This window comes from Triticum urartu, chromosome 1A (assembly GCF_056163025.1).
Source record: "Triticum urartu cultivar PI428250 chromosome 1A, HENAU_Tu73, whole genome shotgun sequence".
Taxonomy (NCBI): domain Eukaryota; kingdom Viridiplantae; phylum Streptophyta; class Magnoliopsida; order Poales; family Poaceae; genus Triticum; species Triticum urartu.
In genome coordinates, this window is record NC_141873.1 from 160,385,757 (window position 1) to 160,411,048 (window position 25,292).

The 25,292-nt window shown below is 46.8% G+C and overlaps 1 pseudogene; it reads right to left on the minus strand.

Moving 5' to 3' along the window:
- LOC125552782 (uncharacterized) lies at positions 1-24,905 on the minus strand (annotated as a pseudogene).
- Positions 24,906-25,292: the final 387 nt, after the last annotated feature.

A 25,292-nucleotide genomic window follows, 5' to 3' on the forward strand; every position in this document is an offset into this window, starting at 1 on the left:
TTATTTCTCTTCATCTGATTGAGAAGGTCCATCAACCGCGTCGACAAAGTACTCAACTGCAAGCAAATCAACATGCATATGAATGGATACAAATTTTCAAAATTAAAGTCCCAGTTGACATTATAAAGAAGCACTCAAAATCACCTATGTCATCATGCTCCGTGGAATCAAGTAAGATATCAGAATCCGAAGGCATGAATGGGTTGCCTGCATAGTTCTCAAGAGCTGCCAGGTCTGAAAGTCAATAGAACAGCCTTTACTAAATGATAAAAAAACTGGACCAAATTCATGATCTGAGGCAGATGAGTTAGCTAAAATTTAGAATGGAACATAGTTACACCAGGAAACGTGCTTGCTATTTTAGTCTGTACTCTGATCACCCAAAAAGTGCAAAGACCAACATGTTATTGAAGTCAATTCCAAGAAGAAAAGTTAAGGATAATAGCACACTTTTACTATAACTGTATGGCATGTTGCCCTTATCTCTTTTCTTTTGCAATAAAATAATAACAGCTATATTTCTGATTCTTGCTTTGCTGCTAGTAGGATTTGAACATATATTCCACAATTATCTCTATCCACTATAAATTAGCATACTAATTTCCTCAATTAAACAAGAGATAGGCTATAAAACGAATATATCACCATATATACCATGATTTCCAATCTAATGAAGCAATGTTTCTAACTTGCGGCATCAATATGCGTGACAACAAATGGTAAGATCTACCAAGATAGAACATTACCTCCCAAATTTGTCAAATCTGCAGATAAATCAGAAAGGCTGAAATCCCAGATCTGATGCCCTAAGGAAGAACCATCACCGCTATCTAGTCCTATTTCCAGAGGCCCTCCATTTTCCACATCAGCTCCAATGGTGGTATCTACTGCTGCTGCATCCACATCCATCTCTGATAACTCAGATGGAGTGAAAGTGAGATGGTTGCTCGACATTGCGGATGATGAACTCATAGCAATCTCAGATGACACAGTACCAAAGACTGTTGCAGCATGTGCAGCTTCAGGTAATTCATTGTCCATTATGCTTTAGCAAGACAAGGCAAACGTTAAATGAATAATGAATGTGCTGAGAAAAGAAATCTAATTATAGTAGGATGGTAGATTTGTACACCATCCTAAGAACAATCATGGTTGTACAACTCAAATGAAAATGGACCAAAAGAAGGAAAAAATCATTTGGTTATGTTAAAGTTCACATTTTCTTGGGAAAAGCTAAAATAGTATTCGGCAAGTTGTTCTAGACTTTTTTATGCTTTGTATGGAACCCTGTATTGGAGGATTAACCAGTAAATAAAAAGAGAAACAATAATTACTAGATGGATTAACCTATTAAGCACATAATCCCATGTAAGTCTAAAAATGGACAAGATAATGATATGTACAGGACAAAAGCATTAGTTTCACTTTCCAAAGTATCATAATGTGGTTCGCTGGAAATAAACTGCAAAAAAGATAGATAAGCAAATGGAAACCAGGCAATGAAGATGCTTACCCATTTGCTGAGCTCATACGAATTGGGTGATAGGGCATTCCATTTGCTATATGGTAGCCTGGTGGACCACAAGCCATTGCATTAACATGAGGCTGACCAGAAGCAGGTATTCCAGGTTTCTGAAGTACTGGATATCCTATAGGCAAATTGTTAACTGCGCTGATGACAGGAAGAGTCGCCTAAGAAAAAACGAAAAGAACTTCACAAAAGAAGCAGACCAATAAAAAATGAAACAAAGCTAAGTATCAACTCACAAAATACCAGAGATAGAATGACATTTCATTGTCAAAAGAGAAAACTTAAAAATTGTCTGCCATGAGATAATAAGAAACTCAGACATGCCACAGTAATGACATCTTTTAATCCAGGGCAGAAGACTCACGTATTAGCATTACTGCCAGGAGCATCATTAGCACATGTATGGAGGAAAGCAACACCAAACAAAAAGAAGTGCTATTAGAATCAAGGATTCAAGGTAGCCCCTTCAACTGGTTTAAGTCATACTAGCAAAAGAGCTCATGCGTTGCAACAAGAAAAAAATAAGTCCTCAAAAATCTGAAAACCAATTTATGTCGGACACTACAGGGACTTTACATTTCGATTTTGATTCCGATAGAGTCCCCCTTGTGCGTTGGTGATGGACGACAACTGGTCGAGCAGGGTGGGCATTTGTGAGGCGGCGCCTAGGATTAGAGCATGTTGGTGACGGGTGCCAACTGCTTGACATGATTGTTATTGAAGACGTGAGGGCAAGCTGTGCCCCACACACACCTCATTCACGTCCTCAATGGGACGATGGCCCAATACTAAATGGGCAGGCGTTGCCACACGAATCGAAACATTATTTGATTGAATTGCCCAATACTAAATGGGCAGGCGTTGCCGCACGAATCGAAGCATTATTTGATTGAATACCCTGCAGGTCATCAATGGTCAGGTTCTCTTCTTTAAGATCAAGTTTGCCCAGCCTATTTCTGGAATATATATTTTTCAAATCCCGCTTAAGTTAGAGCCAATCAGCCATGTGCGTTTTTTTGAGAAAACTCGCTTAACCAATAAAATGACATCTTCCTTTATTTCTCTAGCAAGGTTGGCTTAGATGACTTGATTCGCGCATGCAGGCTCCTTCAACGTGACCATGGTTTGAGTCCTTGTTCAGTCATTTCTATTTTAAGGCAAAACGCTGCGTGCAACGAAACGACCTATGAAAAAACAAAGGGGTATTTTGTGACTTACGGGTGGCATGGTGGGTAATTACTATCAACTTTAGAGTGGACCAAAAAATCGGGCAAACCCACTGTCCTTTATTATTAGGTAAGGTATATAAAATTGTTTATTAGCATCTACAACTAGAAACTTCGAGGGAAACAATGGACCAGTCGTATGTGTTGTATTTAAAGATGACGACTGGACTTAACTTATAGTTACGAAAACTTATCAGTAAATAGTGGTTTGCCAGAAACATATACTCCCGCTGTAAACAAATATAAGTCGTTTTAGATCACTAAAACGTCTTATATTTGTTTACGGAGGGAGTATTTGTTTGTGTCCTTTATTGGCTGACTGCCATGGATAGTAAGAAGATAAGCTTAAGGGAGGTATTGGTCTTTCAGGTAACAACCTAACACAGGATATAGCAACCATCGAGTTCTTGTGCGAGTGACATGGACCATCAACAGGTCAACTAACATGCGACATTACATTATTATTATAAACAACGCGAACACTGAATCAAAGGATTTATTAATAACAAAACCATGAATAAAATCTAAAAAAATGTGTTAGAGCATCTCCAGCAGATCCCCTCCCCCCCAAAAAAAATTCCTGGTATAGGGTGAGTTGAACCAAAAAACGTGCTCCAGCAGATCCCCTTTCCCCAAACATTTTTTGGTGATCACCAAAGAAACACCCCAACACACCCTATATAGAGGAGTAGGCCCCCACCCTAAAAGCGCCACTTCATCGGGTAACCATTAAATCCCACCGCCACCACCGGCACGCGCCTCTCCTCTACCGCCCACCATGCCGCTGCCGTTGTCACCGCCCCAATGGCCGGTGCGCGCCTCCCTGCGTCGCTCCATGAGAGAGATCAGGAAGGAGGAAGAAAAAAATTGGCTCACAGACATGTCGGCCCCACACATCGGGGGTATACTGGAGACGAGTTTATTGGTAGAGCCCCTATAACCACTTATAGGGTGGGGGAAAGGGGGTGTTGGTGATCTGATGGAGATGCTCTATTATCGTATATATAAGTTTGTAATTGCATATTTACAAATGAGGTTCAAATCAATTATATAGGGATTTTAATAATAACTGACAAAAGTAAATCCTGCATATTACATCACAGCTTTGGCAGATAACACACCTCATTACCTAATTTAGTTAGGGTACAATATGAGGATAGACATTACCAGGCATAGGACTCATTCCATTTTGTGTTGGAGCCAGTGGAACCTGCTGGGGTATTGGGCACTTCATCAAATTGGATTGGTGTTCCAATAAATGATTAAACAAGTTGATCTATTTTTTTTAATTTCAACCTTATGTAATAACCTTGAAAAAACTCAGAATTCTCTTCTTCAAGCTTCTTCCATACTGAAGGACAGAAGTGGAGGAAGGCTTTAGTGCTATAACAGATGCATCTAAATGCTTAGCTATCAAAATATCTCGAAAGATAAGGCATTTTAAAAATCAAAATATGCATCATATACTAAACATATGAGATAACAGTTTTCCTTCAAATTCCAGTTGGCGTGATGGAGTTATGAAATCCCCAAAACAAATGCTCTAAAATTTTCTAGAAAGAATGTTGAATAAAACAGATTAGTATTCATTTCAATACCATACAGATGTACAGTACATAACTACAAGATCATAATAGGTTTTATGTTAACTTAAGTACACGTCTAGCAGTGAATGTTCTATTGAGACGTATTTTGAATAATATTAGTACTCAATTTAGTCACTACATCAAAATAGTAATGGCTGATGTACAAACAACTATAATGTATCCAGGACAGGGCTCTCATCTTAGAAACCTTCATGTTCCTAGGCAACTAAAAGTGAACATCTAAAATTCTGCAAGAAGATTATCTGATAACAAGTACTTCTGTGTGATTGTTAAATTGTGATCCAAATTCTACCATATTGGACTAGACGTAGTACATACAATGTGGGCCTTTGCGTTGGTACCGACGCGTACGAGTACAACTCGTTTACTTTTCCTCCAAGGACTCTCATGTATTGCCCTCATATATACCCCATGTAGTCGCATCTTAGACGGTCCGTCGTCTCGTGCTTGTAATACTCCTTCTCATAGTGATTGCGCCTTCGTGCATCCGTGGTTTTCTCCCGCAAGGGTTTCCACGTACAAATCCGTGTCTCTTTATCTTGTTTATTTCTCGTTATTATCTAACAAGTGGTATACAGAGCCAAGTTTCATATACGAGATTTGAGACGAGATATTAGGGTTCGGCTGTGCGCGCCGCCGCCATCCTGCTATCTTTGGATCGGAGACAGTTTCCGGTGTGAGCTGCTATACGAGCCGCTGCAGCCGAGACCGACAGGATTTTTCGTTGCTGATCAGTTTACAAATCGAGCAGTCCATCGAGGCTTCCACTACCCACCGTTGTCAAATATCAAGTCGTCGTGTCGGCTGTCTCCTGTGCACGCGATAAGGCCAACTCCACCGCGCGACCCCAAACGGATGTCTGTTTTGCCCTGATTTTGTCCGTTTGGGTAGGGAGATGGGGATGTGTCCGAGCGTGTCCTGGGATGCGGTGGCCGTGCGCCCAATGCGCAGACACATCCCGGCCGCATCCTGTCCGCGTACTTCTTTCCTTGCAAGCCCTTAACTTTTTTTCATCATTCATTTTTGGTACATGGAAATACATCACCAAATTTTGACTAGAAAAGCAAGACCAAAGAAAACAAGAACCACAAGAATACATTTTAGAAGGTATCCAACTTCCATAACTGCTCCTGTAAGTTGGATTAGTGCCTTCTCGATGCATTCATTGTTGATCTGCGGAGGAGTCGCCTCCATCTTGCGTGTTTCTTTCTTCTTCGAGTCTAAAGAAGAAGGCGTTGCTTCCTCGCATCTAGTCTCGTGTCTAGCCTCTAATCTAGCAACAAGTGCACTTGTCTCATCTACAGCCTCTATGCTAGCTAAAAGTGCACGAACATCTACTAAATTGCGCTCTATCAATATATCAATCTACACTCTTCTTCCCAATACCAAAACATGCATCCATTCTAGACAACAAAATTTAAATTAGCACAACTAGTCAAATCTAGAGCACAAACCGAAGCTAAAAAGAGCACATACCTCATTGTTTAAGCACTTGATGAACACCCATCCGGGATGTTCCGGCGTTGTAGACACGCGGCGCACGACCTTCTTTAGGTAGTGGTCGCACTTAATGAGCGGCAATGGTGCACCGACGAGCTTTTGGGCTAGCACCGAGCCCGGTTGACCGCCATTCGTGTATCTGCCGACGGACCACCGACGATGTAGATCCGAGTGGCTAGAGGAGGAGCCACTGCTTGCATGTGGCCTTGCGGCCCTGCCATGGCCTTCCGGGCCAGTGCCCGGCTAGTCCATGGCATGGCGCGGCCTACCACAGCCGGGCGAGCTCAAGACCGGCCGGATCCGCCTCAAATCCGGCCGGCGGGTGCGCAAAACAGGTGGCCGTGGTTGGGTAGCTCGAGGGCACGGAGGGGAAGGGGCTGGGTGAGCGCACGTCCGAACTGCACAGCTACAATGGCAGCGACGGCGGCGGCGAGGGAAGAGTGGGGAAGAGTGGAGAAGAATGGACGGCGTGCGGCCGGAGGGAGGGAGGGGGGTGGATAGAAAAAGGTTGTCCCTGTGCCACTGACGGGCGGGCCAGGGGAGGACACGCGTAGACGGCCCGCGCGTCTGTGTGTTGTCCGTTTCACCCCAAAAGCGGTGCAAACTTGGGCCGGGGATGGGTCAAAAGCGGACAGAAAATGGACAAAAGTCCGTTTGCGCCCGCGCGCTGGGCCGTCTGGTTCATCCGTTTTACCCCAAACGGACGGGCGCGGACAGGATGGGGTCGCACGGTGGAGTTGGCCTAATCTGCTGCACTAGCGCATCACGCCCGAGGCTTCGGGAGCAAAGGATCTGGCCAGTCGTCACGTCCTCACGCGAACACCGGAGAACCATAGCAATCATCAAGTACCTCAACTAGTACTCCTGTCCTACACGTGAAGGCTACAGGGTTACTTTTTCTTCTCAAATTGCTACATCCACATCCAAACGATATCCAGGTGCTAGTTACTCTATTTCTTTAACCCGTGTACTAATTCTATCAAGAATTTTTTCTACCGGCTTGTACTACTTTGTGCACACAGATTAATCTACTCATAGCATCCATGAAGTACGATCTTCCGCTGCTGGACCGTGACACAAGGTTTACCCTATGGCAAGTCAAGATGCGGGCGTTGTTGGCACAGTCCGACTATGATGAAGCATTGGATAGTTTTGGGAAGAACAGAATTCAGGACTGGACTAATGAGGAGAACATAATTGATTGCAAGGCTTTGTCACAAATTCAACTCCATTTGCATAACAATATTTTGCAGGAAGTTTTAAGCGAGAAAACTGCCGCCGCTCTATGGTTAAAGCTGGAAGGGATTTGCATGACTAAAGATCTCACCAGCAAGATGCATCTGGAGCAAAAATTATTCCTGCACAGGTTACCCGAGGGAGGTAATGTTTTGAACCATATTTCTGAATTTAAGGAGATTATATCTGATCTAGTTGCAATGGAGGTTAAGTATGAAGAGGAAGATACTTCTTTAATGTTACTTTGTTCACTGCCAAGTTCTTATACCAATTTTAGAGACACCATATTATACAGTCCTGATACTCTCACACTTAATGAAGTTTATGAAGCTTTGAACTCTAAGGAGAAGATGAAATTAATGGTGCCTCATGATGGTTCGAGTTCATATCAAGCCGAGGGATTATCTGTTCGTGGCAGGACAAAGGAGAAGAACTCCAATAATGGAAACAAAGGCAAAAGTAAGAACGGCCACAAGGGCCGGTCGCAATCCAGAGACAAAAAATATTGCAGATATTGCAAGAGAGACGGGCATGACATCTTAGAGTGTTTCAAGTTGCAGAACAAGGAAAAGAGGAAAGGTAACAAACAAGGTGAAAATTCTGCTAACGTTGCTCATGATGATAGTTACGATGATGCTCTTGTCGTTATTGCTGGATGTGCTGAGACCAATGATGAGTGGGTACTTGACACCGCATGCACTTTTCATATGTGTCCACATAGAGATTGGTTTAATACTTTTGATTTCATTACTTCTGCTGGTTCCGTTTTGGGTTTTGAAAATTCACCATGCAAGATTAAAGATAGGTTCCGTTCGAATCAAGACGTTTAACGGCACAATTAGAACTTTGACAGATGTTCGGTATATTTCGAAGATGAAGAGAAATCTTATCTCTATTAGTGCCCTTGATGCAAAGGGGTATGAGTATTCAAGTGGAGATAGTGTTTTGAAGGTCACCAAAGGCTCCCTTGTTGTGATGAAAGGTGACTTAAGTTCGACAAATGGTCTTTACTACCTTCAGGGTTCTACCATTTCAGGTAACACTACTCCAGTTATTTCAAAGAATTCTGATTGTGATGCTGCTAACCTTTGGCATATGCATCTTGGACATATGAGTGAACTTGGTTTAGCAGAGTTAAATAAGAGAGGTCTTCTTGATGGATATGAACCTGGTAAATTGAAATTTTGTGAGCATTGTATCTTCGGCAAACACAAGAGGGTGAAGTTCAACACTTCGACTCATACAACTGAAGGTAGTTCTTGATTATGTCCATTCTGATTTATGGGGACCATCTCGCAAGAAGTCACTAGGTGGTGCTAGTTACATGCTGACTATTATTGATGATTATTCGAGAAAAGTATGGCCTTATTTCTTGAAGCATAAATATGAAGCATTCTCAGCATTTAAGGAGTGGAAGATTATGATTGAGAGACAAACTGAAAAGAAGGTAAAAATACTTCGCACTGATAATGGTATGGAATTCTGTTCTAAGCAATTTAAGAATTATTGCAAGTCTGAAGGCATTGTTAGACATTACACCATTCCTTATACTCCTCAACAAAATGGTGTTGCTGAGCATATGAATAGTGTCGTGGTTCTAAGGCTGACAGTAGAATAGGGGGTAGGAATGTAGAGGCAAGATCCTAGCTATGGAGGAGTTGTACACACGAGTTTACGAGTTCAGGCCCTTCTCGGAGGAAGTAACAGCCCTACGTTTCGGAGCCCAGAGGCGGTCGACTGAATATATGTGTGCGAATTACAGAAAGTGCGAACCCTTGTCCCAGAGGAGGGGGTGGCTTATATAGAGTGCGCCAAGACCCCAGCTCTCCTCCGTTACACAAGGTTCGATGCTCATAAAGGAGGGGCGTTACTGGTAACGTCTGCAGTAAAGTGTTGTAAATGCCCATAAAGCTATGGTTCAAGTCATGACCATTGCAGAGTGGAGGGTTTCTCATCTTCTGGTGGTCGAGTGTCTTCAAGGTGGTTGAGTGAGCACATCTTCATGGTCGAGTGGATGATGGTTTCTCTTCGACTGCTTCTGATTCTTTGTAGAGATGTCCTTGGGGAGGGTATGTTGGACAGATCCATGACCCTACCCTAGGTACATAGCTTCATCATTAGCCCCTGAATGGATCAGGGTTTGAGTGAGGAAGGAGATGGGAACACTTCCGACCCATTCTTTGTGCTATGAGTATATCTTGTTCTGGAACAATGAGTTGAGGTGAAGACGTTGACTCCTTTCTCAGTCGCCTTGGTCCATTCTTGGTTTTTGTCGAGTGAATTTTCACGGTAGAATTCCGAATGATGATGTAGAGGATGTTTATCTTCAGTCTGACAGGTCGCTCTGCTCTCCGCGGATTTCGCGGGATTCGAATTTTGGGAAGCGTGCCAGACGGACGGAACCGAGGTTATTGGGACGGATTAGGCAAGTCTCCTCGATCCCCATGCCACCTTTTTCGCCACGTACTGCGCGTGCGACTATTGCGGGATTTGTTTACATTGTCTGGGTCCACCAGCCAGTCACTCGGGTGACGACCTTATAAAAGGCCCCGGACCAAGCCTCTGCCCCGTGCGCTCCCATCCTCTCTTCTTCTTCTCCCGATCTCTCCATCACGCTCGCTTCCACTCTCGTCGCCGGACTCTCGCTCTCGCTCGACCTGTTGCCATGGGGAAAGAGAAGACGGTGGCGCTGGAGCGCGCGAAGAAGGCGACCGCGAAGGCGAAGGGCAAGCGGACCAGCCGGGGCGGATCCTCGTCGAGATCCGGCCTGCCGCCGGGCTGGATCCAGGGTGGCTGGATCCGCTCGACAATCACCCAGGACGACCACGATGACCTGGTGGAGGGGGGACTGATCCCCCATAAGTCGGCACGGCTCCCGGGGAATGAAACCGAGCCGCAACCAAGGGAGGGTGAGTGTGTTCTCCTTGCCACCCACATAGATCGCGAATTCTCACTGCCTCCCCATCCTTTCTTCCGGGGTTTTTTGAACTTCTTTGGGGCTCAACTTCACCATTTCACTCCAAACACCATAGTCTATCTGGCTGCTTTCGTGTCGATGTGTGAAAATTTCTTGGGCTGTTGACCGCACTGGGGACTTTTCAAACACATCTTCACCCGCCGCTCCCAGTCGGTCAAAAAGGCCAAATCGAGTGACGAGAAGACACAAGTGATCCAGATGTGCGGGGGTCTGGGGATCCAGATGAGGAGCAAGAGTACCTTCCCAGCCATGATCCTCCCCGACTCGGTCCGGGGCTGGCAGTCGACTTGGTTCTACTGCAAGGATCAGCCGACCCCGGGTCAGTCGACTGGACTTCCTCCCTTTTCCTTGGCTCGAGTGAAGAAGCCCGCCCCCCTGAAGGTAGTTCCAGAAGAGAAGGCACATGTCAAGGTGCTGGTCGAGCGGGTCATCCAGCTTGTCTGCGACGGGGTGACCGGGATGGACCTGCTGGAGGTCTTTCTCGGTCGACGCATCCAACCGCTTCAGGCGTGTGATCATCCGATGTGGATGTACTCTGGGCTCACTGATTCCACTCGGATCCACCCGGAGGATGTCAGCAAGGATACCCTGGAGAAGTGGTTGATGGGGATCACCAGCAACAAAGACAACCCTCGGGGGTCTAGGAGGGTGATTCCATTCGACAACTCAACCAGCTGGAGCAGGTATAATTCTGTTTTATCAAGTATCTTTCCGATTCACCGTGTGATATCTTGTTTATGGTCGACTAAATTCCCTTTGACCGTTGTCCTTTCAGGCCCTCATTGACATGTACTCAATGCCCAATGGAGTGCAAGACCAAGATGCCGAGGAAGAAGCAAGCGGGGGCGAGAGTGGCGAGGAGCATTCGGATGCCGAGGAGGACGAGGAGAGCGATGAATCGACTGATGACGAAGAAGTCGACTCGCCTCCTCGCAGGGAGAGGAGATCCAAACACGCTCACGACCGGGTGAGCGCTCCGGACTTGGTGGCACGCCGATTGGTCAGTCTTCGAAGCGTCCCAAGACGTCTTCCCCAGCACCGACTGAGAAGGCTCCAAAACAGTCCAAAGTTGCGCCGCCTCAAGCGCCGAAAGCACCGAAAGCCACCTCCTCCAAACTGCCAAAGGCTTTGCCCAGGATCAAAGTGACTGTTCCTACCATCTCCGGGTAACCATCTGACTTGTCCTTTTCATCGACTCGATTAACCGGACGTAACCGATTGAATGCGGGTCTTTGCAATGCTGCTACGTCAGGAACCTCTTCTTTCCAGTACCGGGACGAGGAAATGGAAGATGCAGTAAGCTCCAACCCAGGTATAAACTCTTGCGATTTTCTTCTTGATTCTTTGGTCGATTGCATTCGAGTAGTTCACTTGGGGTTGAATGATCTGCCTTGCAGCTCCACCCAACGTCATCGATCTTCCAGATGACGATGAAGATGTGGCTCTTAAGCCCAGGAAGAGCAAGAAGGTAGCAGCTGGTAGGATGTCTCGGCAAGAACCCACTACAACACCTCCCGTCCGTCAACCTGAAGACGCGGGCAAGGCCTCTGTGACCTTCGCTGCACCCTTGTCGAGTGAGCACCCCACACCGCTGAATGCGCCTGTGATTCCTTCAGTCGTCCAACTCCACACCACGAAGCTCCAAGCCGCCGCACCTGGGTCGACTGCTCACTTTTTCACCAGCTTTCCCGTCCCGGACAACCAGTCGGAAGCGGCTACGGAAGCCATCCGACAGGCTGACATGATGATGGAGCGGGTGAAGACGGTGCATGAGAACAGCCAGGCTGCCTACGACGCGAGTGCTGCCCTTCGGGCCAATGTCCAGGTGAGTAGACTTTCTGACTGTTTTTGCTCTGTGAGGAAGTGTTACTCGAAAAAATCTTCTTCTGCATAATCTGCTGTTGTTTGCGTCGAATTAGAGCACCCACTGGGTGTTTTGTTGTTTTTGGTAGTTTTGATCATCCACTCGGTCTGGGCGAGTGGGATCTGAACCGGTGGGGGCACGCTAAGTGCACCCACTCGGTGTAGTCCCCGAGACCGCGGTTGACTGCTGGCAGTCGACTGGGGTCTGAGTTCTTCTTTCTTTTCTTTTTTACTCCTTACACTCGACTCAGGCGGGCCGGTCGAGTAGGATCCAAACCGATGGGGGCACGCCAAGTTCACCCACTGGGTGTAGTCCCCGAGACCGCAGTCGACTGCTGGCAGTCGACTGGGGTCTGAACAGCTTTTTTTCTGGTCCGTGCGGACCGGTCGAGTTGAGTCTTAGTTAGCGGGGGCACGCCAAGTGCACCCGCTGGGTGTAGCCCCTGAGACCGCAGTCGACTGTGTGCAGTCGGTTGGGGTCGAAGCGAACTTCTTTAGGTTTTATTCACTCGGAAGTAAACAACCTTTGATCTTATCGACTGATCCGGCTTTTGCCTTCTGCAGAAGTCTTGTACTCTTATTTCTAAGTTTTCTGAACTTGAGGAGAAGCAGAGGCATCTCAACCTCGACTTGGAATTAGCCCAGCAGAATCTGAAGAAAGCTCAAGACAAAGCCGTTGGTATGGAAGGTAACTGACTGTCGACTGACTTTCAATATATTTCTTTGATCTCTTCTTTGATTCGATTGTTTCTTTTGTAGAGAAAATGAAGTTGGCTCTGGAGAAGAAGGACTCGGACCTCGCCACCGCGCAAAAAGCAGCCCAAGATAAAACTGCTCTCGCAGACCAGAAGCTTGCTTCAATCGGAACGCTGGAAGGAGAGGTGAACAAACTGAAATCTTGTCTTAATGAAGCTAACCGTGAAGTGACCAGTCTGAAGAAGGACAAGGTCGTCCTGAATGAAAAGTTGGAGTCTGGGATCCGCAAGAGGAATGACATGGAAGCTTATCTGAGGACTCTTGTCAAGAAGCTTTATCTCACACTAGAAGGTATTTCTATTAATCCGACTGTGTTGATGCTTGCGATCGGATCTTGCTCGGTCGATTGACTAATTTTTGGCTACAGAATTCTGCCAAGACTTCGACGAGGAAACTGGAAGGGTCGAGACGGGTCTGGACCCTATCGCTTCTCCAGTCTGCGATGAAACTGCGATGAACGTGCTCCGACTGGAGTCCCGTATCGCCAGCGCCACAAGCTACCTCGTGCGCCTGAAGGAGGTAGTCTCTCGAATCGACTCATCGCTTTGGTCGGGGGCGACGCTTCAGAATGACCTGGAATCCCTAATGACTCGACTGAACGAGATCCCTGACCGAGTGCAAGAATGGAAGAAATCCTTCGCCCGGTGTGGTGCTGACGTGGTGCTGTCCTTGGTGCGAGTCCATTACATGGAGGCTCGTGAAGACAAGCTGGCTGCGATCAAAGTCGCTAACACTAAAAAGCATGACTTCCAGTCCTTCATGGAGACTTTCATTGCTGCCGCCACTCGGATCACTGATGGGATCGACCTGGACTCATTCGTGGAGCCTGCCAGCCCTCCTCCGGCCGAGTGAACAAACTTATGAAACTTGAATCTGCTTTAAATTTGCCTCGGAATGACGAGTGATTGTCGTAACCGTTGAGCTCCTTCGGGCTTGATGCCCGAGTACTTTTGATTTGCTGCTTGGAATTTTTAGGATTTATCTGAATTTGGTTTATTTCTGAATGTGCTTGCATTTGCCTTCGAATGGACTTTGCTCACTACTTGGAATAGTCTTTGTGCTGGAGACGCAGCTCTGAGGTGGTGGCTCCAGTCGACCTGCGCTTCGTCGTCCTTGTGGATAGGGATGGAGCGGACATTGTACTTGTGTCATAGCTCCGAAGGAGAAGGTTGCAGTCGACCTGCACCTCGTCGTCCTTGCGGATAGGGATGGAGCGGACGTTGTACTTGTGCCGTAACTCTGAAGGAGAAGGTTGTAGTCGACCTGCACCTCGTTGTCCTCGCGGATAGGGATGGAGCGGATGTTGTACTTGTGCCGTAGCTCCGAAGGAAAAGGTTGCAGTCGACTTGCACCTCGTCGTCCTTGCGGATAGGGGTATGTTTCGGACTTAGGCGAGCACTGGACTGCAGCTAAGACTCCCGAGTGGGAGGACTGCTCTCCACTCGGTAGGATTTTTTCAAACCTAGGCGAGTACTGGACTACAGCTAAGCCCCCTAGTGAGAGAACTTAGGCGAGTACTGGACTGCAGCTAAGCCCCCGAGTGGGAGGATTGCTCTCCACTCGATAGCATTTTTTCAAACTTAGGCGAGTACTGCACTGCAGCTAAGTCTCTTAGTGAGAGAACTTAGGCGAGTAATGGACATCAGCTAAGCCTCCGAGTGGGAGGATTGCTCTCCACTCGGTAGGATTTTTTCAAACTTAGGCGAGTACTGGATTGCAGCTAAGTCTCCTAGTGAGGGAACTTAGGCGAGTACTGGAATGCAGCTAAGTCTCCGAGTGGGAGGGTTGCTCTCCACTCGGTAGGATTTTTTCAAACTTAGGCGAGTACTGGACTGCAGCTAAGTCTCCTAGTGAGAGAACTTAGGCGAGTACTGGACTGCAGCTAAGCCCCCGAGTGGAGAGCAATCCGAGTGGGAGGATTGCTCTCCACTCGGTAGGATTTTTTCAAACTTAGGCGAGTACTGGACTGCAGCTAAGCCTCCTAGTGAGAGAACTTAGGCGAGTACTGGACTGCAGCTAAGCCCCCGAGTGGGAGGATTGCTCTCCACTCGGTAGGATTTTTTCAAACTTAGGCGAGTACTGGACTGCAGCTAAGCCTCCTAGTGAGAGAACTTAGGCGAGTACTGGACTGCAGCTAAGCCCCCGAGTGGGAGGATTGCTCTCCACTCGGTAGGATTTTTTCAAACTTAGGCGAGTACTGGACTGCAGCTAAGTCTCCTAGTGAGAGAACTTAGGCGAGTACTGGACAGCAGCTAAGCCCCCGAGTGGGAGGATTGCTCTCCACTCGGTAGGATTTTCTTTCGAACTTAGGCGAAACGGATTCGCGACTAAGCCCACCCACTGGGGGATTTCAGAAGTAAATAAGAACACAACAATCGAATGATAGGACCATAAGCTCTTGTGTTTGATAAACAAATTACAAAGGTGTTTCTTATTACATTTTATTCAAACGAGTGCTTAAGTATAAAAGGGGCGGGGCAGCTCCGCGTTCCAAGCCCGTGGCTCGTCTTTCTGATGCTCAATACTGTGAAGATGGTATGCTCCGTTGTGGAGAGCTTTGGTGATGATGAAGGGGCCCTCCCAAGTCAGGGCAAGCTTGTGTGGTTTCTGTTGATCCACTCAAAGAACCAGGTCTCCTTCTTGAAAGGCTCGACCCCTCACATTTCTGGCGTGGAATCGACGTAAGTCTTGCTGATAAATGGTCAAGCGGATCAAGGACATCTCTCTTTCCTCCTCTAAGAGATCGACTGAATCTTTCCGGGCCTGCTCTGCTTCCTCTTCGGAGAAGAGCTCAACTCGGGGTGCATTGTGGAGCAGGTCACTTGGCAGAACAGCTTCGGCTCCATAGACTAAGGAGAAAGGAGTTCGTCCGGTCGACCGATTAGGAGTTGTCCTTAAACCCCACAGAACTGACGGAAGTTCATCAACCCAAGCGTGTGCCGCGTGTTTGAGATGACGCATCAGTCAGGGTTTCAGTCCTTTGAGAATTAGGCCATTGGCTCTTTCTGCTTCTCCGTTCGACTTCGGGTGAGCGACAGAAGCATAGTCGACTCGAGTGCCCTGAGAGGCGCAGAAAGCTCTGAACTCATCGGAATCGAAGTTCGATCCATTGTCCGTGATGATGTTGTGTGGGACTCCATATCTGAATGTCAATTCTCTGATAAAACTGACAGCGGTGCTAGCATCAAGGTTCTTGATAGGTTTAGCTTCGATCCATTTGGTAAACTTGTCGACTGCAACGAGCACATGAGTGAAGCCGCTCCTGCCAGTTCTCAGTGGTCCAACCATATCCAGTCCCCAAACAGCAAAGGGCCAGATGAGGGGGATGGTCTTCAGGGCTGATGCTGGCTTGTGAGACATGTCGGAGTAAAACTGGCAGCCTTCACATCTGTCGACTATATCTTTCGCCATTTTCATTTTCTCGTGGCCAATAGAATCCAGCTCGGTATGCTTTAGCCACGATGGCCTGAGAGGACGCATGATGGCCACAGGTCCCCGAGTGGATGTCATTGAGGATCATTCGACCTTCTTCTGGTGTTATGCATTTCTGACCGACTCTAGTCACGCTTTCCCTCAACAGCTGCCCTCTTATCACAGTAAAGGCCTTGGATCGACGGACGATCTGTCGAGCCTCTTCTTCATCCTCTGGGAGTTCTTTCCTGAGGATGTATGCAATGTAGGGCACCGTCCAGTCGGGAGTAATGGCCAGAACCTCCATGATCAAGTCGACCACGGCTGGGACCTCGACTTTAGTCAGATCTGTGGCGCTCTTAGGTTGCGGGGGCTCTTCGGTAAAAGGATCTTCCTGAATTGTCGGCGAGTGAATATGCTCCAAAAACACATTGCGGGAATGGCTTCTCTCTTGGAACCTATCTTTGCCAAATCGTCGGCTTCTTGATTTTTCAGTCGGGGTATGTGGTGGAGTTCTAACCCCTCAAACTTCTTCTCAAGCTTTCTCACCGTGTTGCAGTAACCAGTCATGGCTGGGCTTCTGACGTCCCACTCCTTCATCACTTGATTAACTACCAAATCTGAGTCGCCATAGACCATGAGGCGACAGACGCCGAGTGAGATGGCCATGCGCAACCCATACAGGAGTGCTTCATATTCTGCTTCATTGTTGGTGGAATCAAAGTGAATCTGGAGGACATATCTGAGCCTGTCTCCTCGGCGGGATACCAGAACTACTCCAGCACCAGAACCGTTCAACATCTTGGAACCATCAAAGAACATGGTCCAGTGCTCAGAGTGAACTTGAGTTGGCAATTGCTGTTCGATCCACTCGGCGAGGAAATCTGCTATTGCTTGGGACTTGATAGCTTTCTTTGCCTCAAACTTGATATCCAAGGGAAGGAGTTCAATCGCCCATTTGGCCACTCGACCAGTTGCATCTCTGTTGTGCAGAATCTCTGACAATGGAGCGTCGCTGACGATTGTAACAGAGTGATCCGAGAAATAGTGTGCAACCTTCTTCGTGGTCATGTAAATCCCATAGACAAGCTTCTGATAATGAGGATATCTCTGCTTTGACGGGGTCAGGACTTCAGAAATATAATAAACTGGGCGTTGAACCTTATAAGCTTTTCCTTCTTCTTCCCGCTTGACCGTAAGTATTGTACTGACGACTTGTCCAGTGGATGCTATATAAAGCAGTAGAGGCTCTTTGCTGATTGGAGCATCAAGCACCAGCTGGGTGGAAAGCAGGGCTTTTAGCTCTGCAAACGCTGCATCAGCTTCTCGGGTCCACTCGAACTTGTCTAATTTCTTCATCAGTCGGTAAAGAGGCAGCGCCTTTTCACCGAGGCGAGCAATGAATCGACTTAGGGCGGCCAAGCAACCAGTAAGCTTCTGGACATCATGCACACGCACAGGGTGTTTCATTCAGAGTATAGCGCCTACTTTCTCTGGGTTAGCATCGATTCCTCGTTCGGAAACAAGAAAACCGAGTAACTTTCCGCCTGGAACTCTAAACGTGCACTTTGATGAATTGAGCTTGATATCATACCTTCTAAGGTTGGCAAAGGTTTTAGCAAGGTCAGTCAGTAGGTCGGAACCTTTACGTGACTTGACCACAATGTCATCCATGTATGCTTCCACATTCCGACTAATCTGAGTGAGCAGGCACTTCTGAATCATCCGCATGAATGTGGCTCCGGTGTTCTTCAAACCGAATGGCATTGTGACATAACAGAAGAACCCAAACAGGGTGATAAAAGCTGTCTTTATTTCGTCGGGTCCGTACAGACGGATCTTGTGGTACCCAAAGTAGGTGTCCAAAAAGGACAAACGCTCGCACCCTGCAGTCGAGTCGACTATCTGATCGATGCGAGGGAGAGGGAAGTGATCTTTCAGGCAGGCCCAATTGATATGCTTGAAATCAATACACGTGCGAAGTGAGTCGTCTTTCTTTGGGACCATGACAACATTGGCTAACCACTCGGAGTGATAAATCTCTCGGATAAACTCAGCTGCCAAAAGCCGAGCCACCTCTTCAACGATTGCCTTTCTTTTCTGGGCGGCGGACCGTCGAAGATGCTCTTTGACTGGTTTCACCTTCGGGTCGACTCACAAATGATGCTCAGCCAGTCCCCTGGGAACACCCGGCATGTCAGAAGGCTTCCATGCAAAGATGTCCCAGTTCTCACGGAGGAACTGGATGAGCTCTTCTTCCTATTTGGAGTCGAGTGTGGTTGAAATGTGAGTCGGAGCTGCATTGGGATCCGTCGGGTGAATGTGAATCGACTTCGTTTCACCAGACGACTGGAATGCTAAATCTGTGGCTGGCTTCTTGGCTCGCAGCAAGTCACTCGGATCTGCGTTTTTCTGGTATTCTTGCAATTCTACCACGGCCATCTGGGCATCGGCGATCTTTGAGCCCTTCTGGAAGCATTCTTCCGCCTTCTTCCGGTTACCAAAGATAGTGATCACTCCTCTGGGACCAAGCATCTTCAGTTTGAGGTACATGTAACATGGTCGAGCCATAAATCGTGCATAAGCTGGCCTGCCTAGAATTGCATGATAAGCACTCTGGAAATCCACAACTTCAAACGTCAACTTTTCTTTGCGGTAAGTTTTGGAATCACCGAAAACCACGTCGAGTGCAATCTGACCGAGGGATGCAGCCTTCTTGCCTGGAATGACCCCATGGAAACTCATATGGCTTTCGCTGAATCTGGACATCGGAATGCCCATTCTTTCAATGTTTCTGCATACAGTATGTTCAGGCCACTACCACCGTCCATCAAAACCTTTATCAGTCGAGTGCCTTCGACCACCGGGTCGACCACCAGTGCTTGCCTCCCAGGGGGTGGCAATGTGCGCTGGATGATCAGACTGGTCAAATGTAATGGCAGTTTGCGACCACTTTAAGTAGCTGGGTGTCACTGGAGCGACCATGTTCACTTCCCTGTTGATGACTTTCAATCGAATTTTGCTCTCAACGTCAGCAAAAATCATCAGAGTGGAATTCACGCGGGGATAACCATCATCATCCTCTCCCTCATCCTCAGCCTTGTCTGCTTCCTTCTCCTTTTCCTTGGGCTGTTTCTCTCAGAACTGCTGGATTAGGAGCCGACACTGCCGAGTGGTGTGCTTCGGGTAAATGAAATTACCTTCTTCATCTTTTTTGGTGTGGATATGGCACGGTAGATCCAACACGTCATTTCCATCTTGATATTTTACTTTCTTGGGGTTCCATGACCCTTTGGGCTTCCCCTTGAACTTTCCTTGAACCACAACCAAGGCTTCACCCGGAGTAGCTGGCTCAGCCTTGCACTTCTGTTTCCGACCAGAGTTTCCTCCTCCGGCTTCGTGGGCGACTGCTTTGTGCTTGCCACTCCGGAGTCGCTCTTCTTCTTCACCATTGGCATACTTGGTGGCAATTTCCATCATCCGAGCCAGAGTCATATTTCCTGTCCGGGCGAATTTCATATTCAACTCCCGATACCTGACGCCTTCCTTAAAGGCACAAATTGCCTGATGATCTGACACATCTTCTACCGTGTGGTGTAGGGTGATCCATCTCTGGATATAATCCCTCAAACTTTCATTCGGTTTCTGAACACAACACTATAATTCTGTCAAACCTGCCGGCCGTTTGCAAGTGCCCTCGAATGTTCTGACAAACACTCGGGCGAGATCTTCCCAAGTATAGATGCTCCAAGCGCTAACTGATTCGGCCATGCTCTAGCCGAGCCCTCCAACATCAGAGGAAGGTGTTTCATGGCCACTTCATCATTGCCGCCACCAATCTGGACAGCCACTCGGTAGTCTTCAAGCCAAGTGCCAGGCTTGGACTCTCCGGTGAACTTACTAACTCCAGATGCCAACCTGAAGTTGGGGGGAATCACCGCAGCTCTAATAGCTCTGCTGAAGCACTCTGGACCAGAGACATGCACCCTGTTGCTAGTTTGCGGATCTCTGTCATGGCCCTCTCGGTGAGCTCTGTTTCTGTCGACCAAGCCCTGCACGAGAATAGATCTCGCATCAAAGCCTGGCTCCCTGGGGTCGACTGGAATACCTCTTCCGACACTGTGAGGGCGTCTGTCTTCATGTGACCGAGGCACGTATGACCCACTCCTTGGAGGAGGCGTGGGCACTCGACGGCGATCATCGCGATCGGCACGGCGATCATACTGCTCTCGATTTCTGTACTGACCACGCCGATCCCCACGTCCCTCACACCTCGGGGGTGATCTCGGGCTATGGGCCGACTGAACTGTGTCTGCGACCACGGATCAGCTATGGATCCTATTCCGTGACTGAGACACGGCCGTATTCTGCTCTCCTGCTGCCCAGAGCAAGGCTCTGATCTGCACCAGATCTCGGCCAGCTTCTGATTGGGAAGGTTGGATAGACTCTGCTATCCCGGCAGTAGCTGCTAGATTCTGGATCGGTGTTCGGTATACCTGAGTCGGAGGTGGAAAAAGATGGCGTCGACTGGACTCAGGAGCACGTTGTCGAGCGCGATCGTCGAGTGCGCGCTGGAGGTTCTCTAGTCGAGTGCGCTCAGCCAGGTTGGCCAGGCGCGCCTGCTCCAAGGCCTAGGCCTCAGGGGTTTCTCCAACTATAGGAGTATGCAATGCATCCATGTTCCGGCGGTGAAGTTCCTCCCTCTGCTGCGAGGAAAGGGGTTCGGGGCGGTACTCCTCGTGAACGCGCGACGGATCGCCGTTCCTGTCGCCACCGTCTTTGCGGTTGAAGCCAGGAGGGCTGCGTGGTCCATTGAACATCAAAACTTCCGCCGCCGGGTCGCTACTGTCGCACTCGGATGCGGTCTCTACGGAGCCAGTCGATAGATCGAACAGGTCGTAGAGAGTTTCGCCGGGCTCGATCGCCGCGACTTGAGGGGTGGCCGACTGGCGGGCCACCGCATGCTTCACCCACTGCTGATGCCTGGACCGACCGGTGCGTTTGCTCCGGCGGGTCGCAGGGAGGGGGAAAGCTGCTGGAGTCGACTGGTACTGGGTCGACGGTTGCCGCAGGAGGACGCCACGGACGCACGCGCAGAAGTGCTTCGCCCCGTGGGCGGGGAGGGCGTCGGCGCAAGTGGTGTCTCCTGAAGCCAAGCGGAGTCGTCGGCGACAAACACGAGCGCGCCGAGATGGATCTCGCGGCCCTCAGCCAAACCTCCGCCTAGAACATGATGAAGGGGACGGAAAAATTGCAACTTCTCCAACAAGTCGCTAAGACACCGGCCCCACGGTGGGCGCCAACTGTCGTGGTTCTAAGACTGACAGTAGAATAGGGGGTAGGAATGTAGAGGCAAGATCCTAGCTATGGAGGAGTTGTACACACGAGTTTACGAGTTCAGGCCCTTCTCGGAGGAAGTAACAGCCCTACATCTCGGAGCCCAGAGGCGGTCGACTGAATATATGTGTGCAAATTACAGAAAGTGTGAACCCTTGTCCCAGAGGAGGGGGGTGGCTTATATAGAGTGCGCCAGGACCCCAGCTCTCCTCCGTTACACAAGGTTCAATGCTCATAAAGGAGGGGCGTTACTGGTAACGTCTGTAGTAAAGTGTTGTAAATGCCCATAAAGCTATGGTTCAAGTCCTGACCGTTGCAGAGTGGAGGGTTTCTCATCTTCTGGTGGTCGAGTGAGCACATCTTCATGGTCGAGTGGATGATGGTTTCTCTTCGACTGCTTCTGATTCTTTGTAGAGATGTCCTTGGGGAGGGTATGTTGGACAGATCCATGACCCTACCCTAGGTACATAGCTTCATCAAATAGGACCATTATTTCCGGAGCCCGTTGCATGTTGTCCAATGCAGGTTTGCATAGGTGTTTTTGGGCTGAGGCTGTTTCCACTACTTGTTATCTCATTAATCGTTCATCATCTATTGATCTTAATAAGAAAACTCCAATTGAGGTATGGTTTAGTTCACCTGCTGATTATTCATAGTTGAGAGTTTTTGGTTGCACTGCTTATGCTCATGTTGATAATGAAAAGTTGGAGCCTAGGGATGTTAAGTGCATCTTCCTTGGTTATAAGTCTGGTGTTAAAGGTTTTAAATTATGGAATCCTGAAACCCAGAAGGTCGTTATTAGCGGAAATGTTATCTTTAATGAATTTGCTATGTTACATGATGTTTCATCTACTAATGTTCCCGTTGAGAGTGAACAACAGCCTATTGTTCAGGAGCCTACTGTTCAGGTGGAGCATGTTATTGATTTAGGTGATACATCTGGTAATGAAATTGTTGATGCACATGATGAACCCGTTGTTAATGATGATAATGTCACCCCCACTCCAAATCAGCCTATTGTTCCACCCAGTTGGAATCTCGCACGTGACAGAGTTTGACGGGGTATTAATAAACCTGGCAGGTTAATTGAAGAGTGCAATATTGTTTCTTTTGCTTTATCTGTTACATAAGAAATTGAAGGTAATGTTGAGCCTTCTTCATATTCCGAGGCTATTATTTCTGCTGATAGTAATAAGTGGATAACTGCTATGCATGATGAGATGGAATCACTTGAAAAGAATGGCACTTGGGATTTAGTAAAATTACCTAGAGAGAAGAAACCTATTCGTTGCAAGTGGGTTTTCAAGAAGAAAGAAGGTGTTTCTCCTAATGATGAGACAAGATATAAAGCAGGCTCTATTCGCACTTTACTCAGTATTGTTGCCATGAATGATTTAGAGCTTGAGCAATTGGATGTTAAAACTGCATTCTTACATGGAGAATTAGAAGAGGATATTTATATGGAACAACCTGAAGGTTTTGTTATTCCTGGAAAAGAAAAGCTTGTCTGTAAGTTAAAGAAATCTCTTTATGGATTGAAGCCACCCCCTAGACAGTGGTACAAGAGATTTGACACCTTTATGCTCTCTTAAGGTTTCAAAAGGTCTAATTATGATAGTTGTGTTTATTTGAAAACTGTCAATGGTTCAACTATTTATTTGCTCCTTTATGTTGATGATATGCTAATTGCTGCAAAGTGTATGTCAGAGATTAATGAACTAAAGAAGCAATTGAGTAATGAATTTGAGATGAAGGATTTGGGTCCATCAAAGAAAATACTTGGCATGGTAATATCCAGAGATAGACCATCTGGAAAAGTATATCTAAGTCAGAAGTGATATATTGATAAAGTTCTTTGTCGTTTTAATATGCATAATGCCAAGCCGATGAGTACTCCGTTAGCTGCACACTTCAAATTATCATCAGCTTTATGTCCTAAGTCAAATGCAAATATGGAGTACATGTCTAGAGTTCCCTATTCAAGTGTAGTTGGTTCACTTATGTATGCCATGGTTTGCTCTCGTCCTGATTTATCATATGCATTGAGCGTTGTCAGTAGATACATGGCTAATCCCGGAAATAAGCATTGGAAAGCAGTTCAATGGATTTTCAGATACCTACGAGGTACCTCCAATGCTTATTTACAGTTTGGGAAAACTAGAGATGGACTTGTTGGTTTTGTTGATTCTGATTTTTCTGGTGATTTGGATAAGAGAAGATCGCTCACAGGTTATGTTTTCACCATTGTTGGTTGTGCTGTGAGTTGGAGAGAAACTTTGCAGTCTATTGTGGCTTGTTCCACTACTGATGCCGAGTATATGGCTATTTCTGAGGCATGCAAAGAAGCTATCTGGTTGAGAGGTTTGTACACTGAGCTTTGTGGAGATTCATCTTGCCCTACCATATTTTCTGACAGTCAAAGTGCCATATATCTTACAAAGAATCCAATGTATCATGAGAGGACAAAGCACATTGTTGTCAGATTTCATTATATTCGAGATGGTGTTGCTGAAGGCAATTTGAATGTATGCAAGATAAGTACTCATGATAATCCTGTTGATATGATGACAAAGCCAGTTCCGACCAATAAGTTTGAGCTTTGCTTAGGCTTAGTTAGTATTTCTCACTAGTCCTATGGACTTTGACGCACAAGGTGTTTATGCTGATTTGGATGGAGTTGTCTACTTTCTTCGACTACTGGAGGGAATTTGGCTCAAGGTGGAGATTGTTATATTGTGATCCAAATTCTACCGTATTGGACTAGACGTAGTACATATAGTGTGGGCCTTTGCGTTTGTACCGACGCGTACGAGTACAAATCTTTTACTTGTCCTCCAAGGACTCTCATGTATTGCCCTCATATATACCCCATGTAGTCGCATCTCAGACGGTCTGTCGTCTCGTGCTTGTAATACTCCTTCTCATAGTGATTGCACCTTCATGCGTCTATGGTTTTCTCCCGCAAGGGTTTCCACGTAAAAATCCGTGTCTCTTTGTCTCTTTTATTTTTTGTTATTATCCGTGTGATAAGTAATAGAGAAATGGGCATTGCTGCCAAATGAGTTGCAGGACAAACTCAACATGAAAACCTAACCTAATGTAGTAAAACCAGTTTCTATCCTTGCTCGAGTAGAAAGAGTCCTAACAACTTCTCCTCTATTCATATAAAACTGTAGGCATCATTCTATTAAATTCTGGACCTGCAACAACAAAAAATGTTTAGTTATTTACTAATAGCCGAAGCTCCAGTTACCAGCATTGTCCCCACAGAAATCATAGAGAATCTAGACATCTTTGGATCTTAATAGTTCAATGTCTTCATGGGAGACCTTTTTACTATCATCATCTGCTACTAAAAATGAACAAGAATCTCCTAAAGGTTCATCAGTTGTCTTTGGCTGCCCAGTTTTCCCTTCATCGCCGACTTGCACCGGCGGTTGCAAGTTTGCCTTGATGTCGGTATCCTGTGGGAATGCTCATAAGGTGGCCATTTACTTACAATGCAGTAAAACAGATAAGAAATATTAAAAAATGGTGAAAGGAAGGCCAGTGGCTCGTATTTATCGAGTGAAATCTACACTAGGATTCAGAAACCCAGTTGGTTGCCTCAGTTTCTAGATTATCATTTACTACAGAATGAATCGATGAGATTTATGTAAGATTAGTTACTTGAGTGTTTTCATAGACCAAGTTCATGTTAATTTGTAGCATTTAGAAGGAAAGATATCTGCAGTTTCTGCTGCTAAACTGTACAGAGGTTATATTTTAGACTTAACTCATTGAAGCACTCCATAGTTTTCACAATACATCTTTTGTAAACTAAAAGTATATGACAGATTACACAGAAA